Here is a 7087-nt window from a genome sequence, read left to right as displayed (position 1 = left end):
ATGTTTTACTGTTCTTAGATTCGGCTAAACAGTATTAAGCCCAAATTAATGGAATGACTCAACTTGTAAGCTGATGATTCAGATAACTTAATAATGGGAGTTCAGGAGAGGTTTGCAATGAATAATTTTTTAAAAACCTGATCTTAAAATATGAAGTGAAAACTCTGGGCTTAAATGTTCATTTTGGTTTACTGCATATTCTGTCTGGGCCTTGGTTTGCTCCTTTCTGAAAGTCATAAATATCTTGAATTAGCTGGGTTTTTTTGTACTGTGCACTTGAACTTCACTAGAATCATATCCAGCAATTCCGTAGAGAAGCTACTGTCATGAGGAATGCTGCTGTTGGACAATTGTACCCTAGACTACCATAATGCCACACTTTAGCTAAATCCAAAATAATTAGCCAATTTTTATTGACTACTGAACAAAGGTATTCCACAGTCTAACAGAACAAACTGGGAAAAAAAGTCTTACTGGGGAAAAAAGAAGTATGAGACTGAGTCTGAATTTTCTCTGGAAAATTCCAAGCATAAAGCATATCAACTCCATTACTTTAATACTTAACTTGATGTAAAATGCTCTCCTTCGACAAAGTTGGTTTATATCACTGAATTGTTAGAAATCAAAATAATAATGTTTAATTTGGATTAATACCACAATTTAGGCACTTTGCACAATTTCACTGTGTTTTATGTTTTTCTAGGAGTACTAGTGTCTTTAGTCATTACAAAAAATGACTTTTTGTTCCTGTTAAAAGACAAAACCATTTCATAGTTGCAGCAAAAGAACCCAAACTATACAGATTATTACCTATGCTCCATTATGCTATCATACAGCTGAATTATTGCCACATTCACCTTTCTTTCCCCATTTTCTCAAGGTATTTGTCATATCACATGTATTCAGAAGAGCTGATTTTTAATTGTCAGTCTCTGGAGGAAATTCTTTTTTCAGAAATGTATCAGCCATGTGGTAACTCTTGTGAACCCTAGGCAGAGGTGAAAGCTACACTGTACTACCTGCACTGAATAAAAACATAATGAAACACGGCCTTTTCAAGAAAGCTCCCAGTATAAAAGGATAAAGGCAGCAAAAATATACAAAGCAATTCAGTTTTGTCTCCTCATTTAATAATGCAGAAATCAGGACAAAGTCCCTAATCTCAGTTGGGCCCTTCTTATAGCCCAAAGGAGTTGTGGACCCCTCCAGATGTGCTCAAAGGCAGAAATACATGTGGGGTGAACTGCACTTAGAAGTCACTATTTTCTTCCAAGGACTTCCAAGGGACTCTGGGCTGACTGACTCTGATTAGAGGGCCAGTTCCTAGTTACTAGATTTCAGCATCTTATTGCTGTGGCAATTATCACTAGTTTCACTGTTGCCTTTCTTTGTTCATAAACAGCTCAAATTCCATCACAGTCCCTCACTGTGAACTTTTGTCCTAATGCGTTTGAAAAAGAAAAGTCTTTGTCTTCCTTATTACTTTATTGGCTAGCATTAAGTGACATTTTTTCAAATCTCACTGGTGCATTGTGAGAAATAATTAATGTTTGTGTACTGCTTTGAAAATGAGCATAATTGCATCAAACGCTAGTTTGAGGAGAAAGATGCTTTCTGATGTTTTTATTTGTTTTGTTCAGGCTTTAATTGGCTCCGTGTTCATCTTCCTCTCACTCTTATGGTTGCTAGTTGAAATCTCTTTTAACCTTTGGTCTTTCAGTGGTTTCTCTAAAAACTCACAATTGTCACTCAGTCTGCTCCATTCATGTCTTACAGATGTTTTAGAGCCCAGGGAGAAGGAGGAGATGAAGACAATTTTTCAGGTCACAGGGAGGGTATGATGGTTAAGTGGAGTGAGGAGAAGGTTTTTGAAAAGCTTGTAGGGAATCAAGCTTACCCCTAAAGAAAGGAGGAGAGAAGTCACCATTGTTGTCCCTGTGGATTTTTTTTCCACTCTGGGAAGCCCTTCCCTGGGGTGGGATTGCTGTTTTACATGAAGAGTAGGAAGTTCTTTTAGTTTTTTGCAAAGGTTTTGATTCTGAGTTTTCTTCAGATAGATAAGAGGAAATTCAAGTAAAACAACTGATCAAACGATGAGTTTATGACCTGAGGGAAAAAAAAAATAAATATGACCAGCTCTCATTGGACTTGTATTCATCTTATTTCTCTGAAGAGGAGAATATTTGACACTAAAAATTGTGAAAATAAACTGAACAAACATGCAGAAAAACATATGGTAATGTAGAAATATTACAAAAAAAAAAAAAGTGATTTACAAAGTGTCCCAGAACTATTTGTATTTTTAGTGCTAGAACCTCGAGATTTTGTACCTGTTCAAATAGTTAATTTTTCTTTTACATCTTTTACAAAAATGCATGGTAATCTAAACATACAAATATGAACAAATTGATAGTGATATAATTACAGGAATCTGGGAACACTGAGTAGTTATTTTTCAAAAGCTTGACATTGTAAAAGCTGGAAAACATATAAATGTTGTTATTTCTCAGATGACTCACAGTAAAATATAATAACATTCTGGAAACTCACACTTACATGCACAAAAATCCAAATAAAGTATGTAGAAGTGAAAAAAGCGAAGAGATCCAATCCTTGTAAGTCTGTAAAGAATTTCTCTGAAATATTATAAGAAATGCATCCAGATCTGAATACCTTTGCTCTGAACTATGTCTGTTTTTCATACTACATTTTCTAAAATTCAGCTGCTTTAAAATGGATGGAGACTTTGTTCATATGCTTGGTAATGTCAAGTGAATACCTGACCATGTGAGGTTCATTTAACCATGAAAATGAAATGTACCCTTTTAATACCAAATATTCAGCTTGGCTAGAAGCAGGTTTTTATGATTACATTTTTGACTGGAGATTGCAAGCAGTGCCATGAGATTTAGCTGACCATCTGTATGGTTGAACACTGAGTAGGGACTCTCTCAAACTTAATACAGCATTTATGGTAGGCTGCTTGCAAGGTGTTGATGAGCCAGAAATTAATTCTCTGTCTTAATGAATTTTCAGTACTAAATAAACTGATAAAACTCACAACCTGTATAAGGACAAGTAACACAGCAAAACTAGTGAATTAAATGGTAGATTAGATTTTATGCCCTTTATTTTTTATAATCCAGAATAGCCTGTTTTAAAGCAGTTTTCCCTTTTGAAGCAATTCTGGATTTGCAGTCTCAAAAAAAAAAAATTTCTTTTAGCAGTATTATTTTCAGACAGAGCTTCTGAATTAGACAAAAAAGCCCAGTAGATTAGGATTTAGGTGGAGAAGAGACATGATTATTTCTACCATCTATTAATTACCACATGGACAAAAAAAATTAAAATCGTCTGCCAGTAATTTTGCTGGATTTGCTTTTCCTAACCAGTGATTTCTTGGACTGAATCACCGATCATGCCATGTTGACAAAGAAAAGTGCCTGGGCAAAATTTCAATTAATTCACACAAAACCTTCCTTGTACTTACCTGTCTGACCTTATGTAGGTGTCATAATGCTCCCTGCATCGCAAGCACACAAAAGTTTATCTTGACCTTTGCAGTCTCGTGGATAGTTTAGTCTTTCATTGCTTCAGCTGACTTTGCTCCTGTATTTTGTTGTTTTTGTTGTTATCCAAATGATCAGACTTCACCTTATTACTATGAAAATGCATCAAAAGAACTTACAAAAAATTACAGTGGTTTTTCCTTTTCTGAAAATGTACTTCAATGTAATAGGGCAATATTTCGTATGACCATTTTATCTCATAACTATTATTAGAGAAACAACACAAAATATCATACCATCTCTTCATCTCTGCTCCTTATTGTCCTTCCAATATTTCCCTTGTTCCACTGGTTCATGTGAATAAGATTTTTTTGGTAATTTCCTTGCAAGTTCTGATAGTAACTGTGATCTGGATAAAACCGTTGGAACTATGTCAAGCCATCATAAAGTTTCTGGGATTTATGTGGGAAGTAGAGGTCTTAGATGCTGTGGATAGAAACTTTATGAGCAGAAGGGAAAAGATTAAAGAACACATCAGGACTGACCTGCTAGTGAATAAACTCCACATTGTTTACACTAGCATAGAGCTGTTTTGTTTGGGGAACTATACAATGGTCTCTAAGTCTGCCTGTGCTTAAAAAGAAAAATTATATTTAGATTAAATGCATATATTGCTCATTGAATATAATTTGTAGTGTGTATCATATTTATTGATGGTAAAAAATGATGTTTTGTCCCAGGGTGCATCCCAGAGCAGCAGATGTGAGCGATCTGTTGAGAAACACATTTTGATATGTCTAGGGATGTAGCAGCATGGTCTGGAGGTTCAGCACAGGTTGTCTCTGCCTTGTGTTCACTTCTACTCATGTCTATGGGCCTTGAGATGCAGCTGGGGATGGGATGACAGTGCCCATGGTGCCTTGGTCATGCAGCATTCCCTGCACATGTGTCAAAACAAGCTGTGTGGTACACTTTGAGAGCTGCCATGAGCGAGCGGTTCCCTGGTCTGTCTGGGAGGACCAGGGCACAGTTTAGCATGTGATTTTCTCTGTTTTCTGAAAAGCACTAGCCTTTACCTAAATATTACAGTGAAACTAACAAGTAGCATTACATCATTTCCTGAGCTAGAAATAATAGCCAAAACCCTAATCTGGAGGGAATGCAGCCAAGAATCATCAAGCTGTAATTAGCAGAGGACTACATTTTGAAACCAGCTCTTTATGAAGATTAAAAATGGAACACATTGAAAGTACAATTGGGTGTGTCCCATCTATATGTTTGCAGTATGTTCTGTAATCTGCACTCTTACTTAGAGTTGTGTAGAAGCATTTAATTTGCTTTTTTCTTTCTCCAAAATCAGCCAGTCATTCCTTTTGCAGAGAAACGACTTAGGATTTTTATAATATTTAAAGTCCTTAAAAAGATCATCAAACCACACAGCCCGAGGACACCTTTTTAAGATACTCAGTTGCTAATCAAGGACATATGTTTATAAGTGGATTTATAATTTAAAATGTCTGTTTCCTTGTGGTTTCTAACCAATTTTACTTTTAAATGTGGGCCAAGTTCTTCAGTGTCTTTAGATCAGCTATATTAACTTAGCAAATAATCTAGCAGCACAAGAGCATGGTGGTAGAGCAAAGAAAACTTTGAGCAGGTTGCTCAAGGTATTTGCATTTGATTTGACCAGGTGCAGTTTGATTCCCTGAACCAAACGTCCTCTGGCTGCAGGCAGTTTGAAGATGCTTCAAGGCACAGTCACTGATTCAGATCCAAATATGCCTTTTGGGGCTGAGGGAATGTGATGGAGAATTCCTGCCTATGAAATACGTGGCATTCACTTGTGCACAAACCCCTTCCTACAGAGGCCCATGCATGGGGACTACAGGTTGTTCAGGATTTTGCTGTAAAACGGCTCGATTGCTCAGGATCAAAACAGTGTCAAAGGCACTAACTTCAACACTCGTTCATTGCAAGTGTATTTTTTCCAGTGGTGTTTATCTCCAAGCACTGCAGAAAATCTTGTAGAACAAACCTTACCAGAAGTACATCACATGAGGGTATAATACCTAGACCAGTCAAGACTACTATAGAAATAAATAAAAGAGTTTGAGAACCATTTCAAAACATCCTGTAACAATGAAAACCTGCCAGTTAATTTCTAAACATTATTAATTTGCCTTGCAGAAGGAATGGATTTCAAGAGAGAGAAAATTCTAATTATATTCTAAAACAAGTTATGAGGAAATAAAATTATCATTGGTTTGGCTACTTTGGAGTCAAAATGTGTTCTGGAAGGTTTTAATTTTCCTATGGCAAGCCAAAGGACAGAAGGAACAAATAAGAAAACATGATTTTTGGAAGTAGAATTCTTTTTATCCATTGTGGGTTTGTTAGTACTTCTGTCAAAGTGCTCTGTTTTATTGGAAACCTGCAATTCTACCAAGACTGATACGAAATTTTGTCTGAACTGCCTCTGCATTCAGCAGTAAAAAAGGTAGCCATTGTGACTATAAAAAGTGACATTGTATTGGTTTTCTTACTAGTATTAGAAAGTATTAGAGGCTTGAATGAGCAATAGAAAGTTAGAAGATACAAGGAGAGGAGAGCATCATACAATTCTAACAGAATAGGCAATTGATATAATTAAAGTACAAAACGAATTTAGTGTCTGAAATACAAGAAAAGAACATGTGCTCTTGGGTGAACTCAGGTCCCAAAGATTATTAAGACAAAACTGGGCTTTTCATTTGAGAGATTTAATTTAATTACATTTTTCTGCTAATTTAATTTGATCAGATTTTTCTGCTAACGTTGATATGTAATTTATTTATCATGCTACACCTTTCACTCTTTGAGCACTAACACATCATTTCATAAATTTTTTTTCCTCTTGGTTTTAAAGTCCTTCAATATTTAGAGAAACTTTGAGTCTAGGATTTGAATTCAAGCTTATCACTTTATATCACAGTTTACATAAAGTGTCTGTCAGGCTAAGCCACTCATATCACATGGAAGCTTACCCCAAGATTTCCACCAAGGCAGAGAGAAGGAGGTGATGCATCTTGGTTCTGCGTCCTCCTTGGGGTCCTGACGGGGTTTGACTTTCCTTAGTACTTGGCCAAACAACAAACCCAAACACAAAGCACATGATTAGGGGCAGCTCACCATCCCCACACCTGGAGCTGTGAATCTGTGGTCAGCAGAAAAATTATCAAGCCAAACAGAAAGGCTGAAGCAGTAGCAGCATGGCTGAAGACATTTATCTAGTGGTTCCCTAGGGCCACACACAGAAACAGGGCCTGCAACAGGACAAGAAACAAGGGTTTAATTTCATGTAGCACTGTTTCTTAATAGCTCTGGCAGATTTATCAAGAGACAGCTTTTTCAAGCGCTTTTATTAAAAATAAAATCATAAAAAAAGAAGACATTTTTAATCTCAACCTAATGTTACATAAATAAAGCATTCTGATGCATCGGTCACACATTGCTGTAGCAGAGAATTCCTTTGGCAGAAAGAGCATTTTAATCCAGTCTGCAGTGTTTCATCAGGGAATTGTGGAGCCACATTAATCTCA

General features: G+C 36.3%; 1 long non-coding RNA gene across 3 annotated transcripts; it reads right to left on the bottom strand.

Moving 5' to 3' along the window:
* Positions 1–464: 464 nt before the first annotated feature.
* Positions 465–6600, bottom strand: LOC136285940 (uncharacterized). Of its 3 annotated transcripts, none has more exons than XR_010719604.1 (4): positions 6533–6600; positions 3491–3609; positions 2557–2636; positions 465–2106 (listed from the first exon to the last, which is right to left on the bottom strand). It is a non-coding gene; the product is annotated as an uncharacterized lncRNA (long non-coding RNA). The 3 variants fall into 3 exon arrangements; XR_010719603.1 differs by having other exon boundaries at positions 3491–3661; positions 6533–6590; XR_010719602.1 differs by lacking the exon at positions 6533–6600 and adding an exon at positions 3806–3965 and having other exon boundaries at positions 3491–3661.
* Positions 6601–7087: the final 487 nt, after the last annotated feature.

The sequence above is a fragment of the Chamaea fasciata genome, unplaced genomic scaffold, assembly GCF_029207755.1.
Source record: "Chamaea fasciata isolate MVZ Bird 193981 ecotype frontalis unplaced genomic scaffold, bChaFas1.0.hap1 SCAF_2, whole genome shotgun sequence".
Taxonomy (NCBI): Eukaryota; Metazoa; Chordata; class Aves; order Passeriformes; family Sylviidae; genus Chamaea; species Chamaea fasciata.
This window is presented reverse-complemented; position numbering and strand designations above follow the sequence as displayed.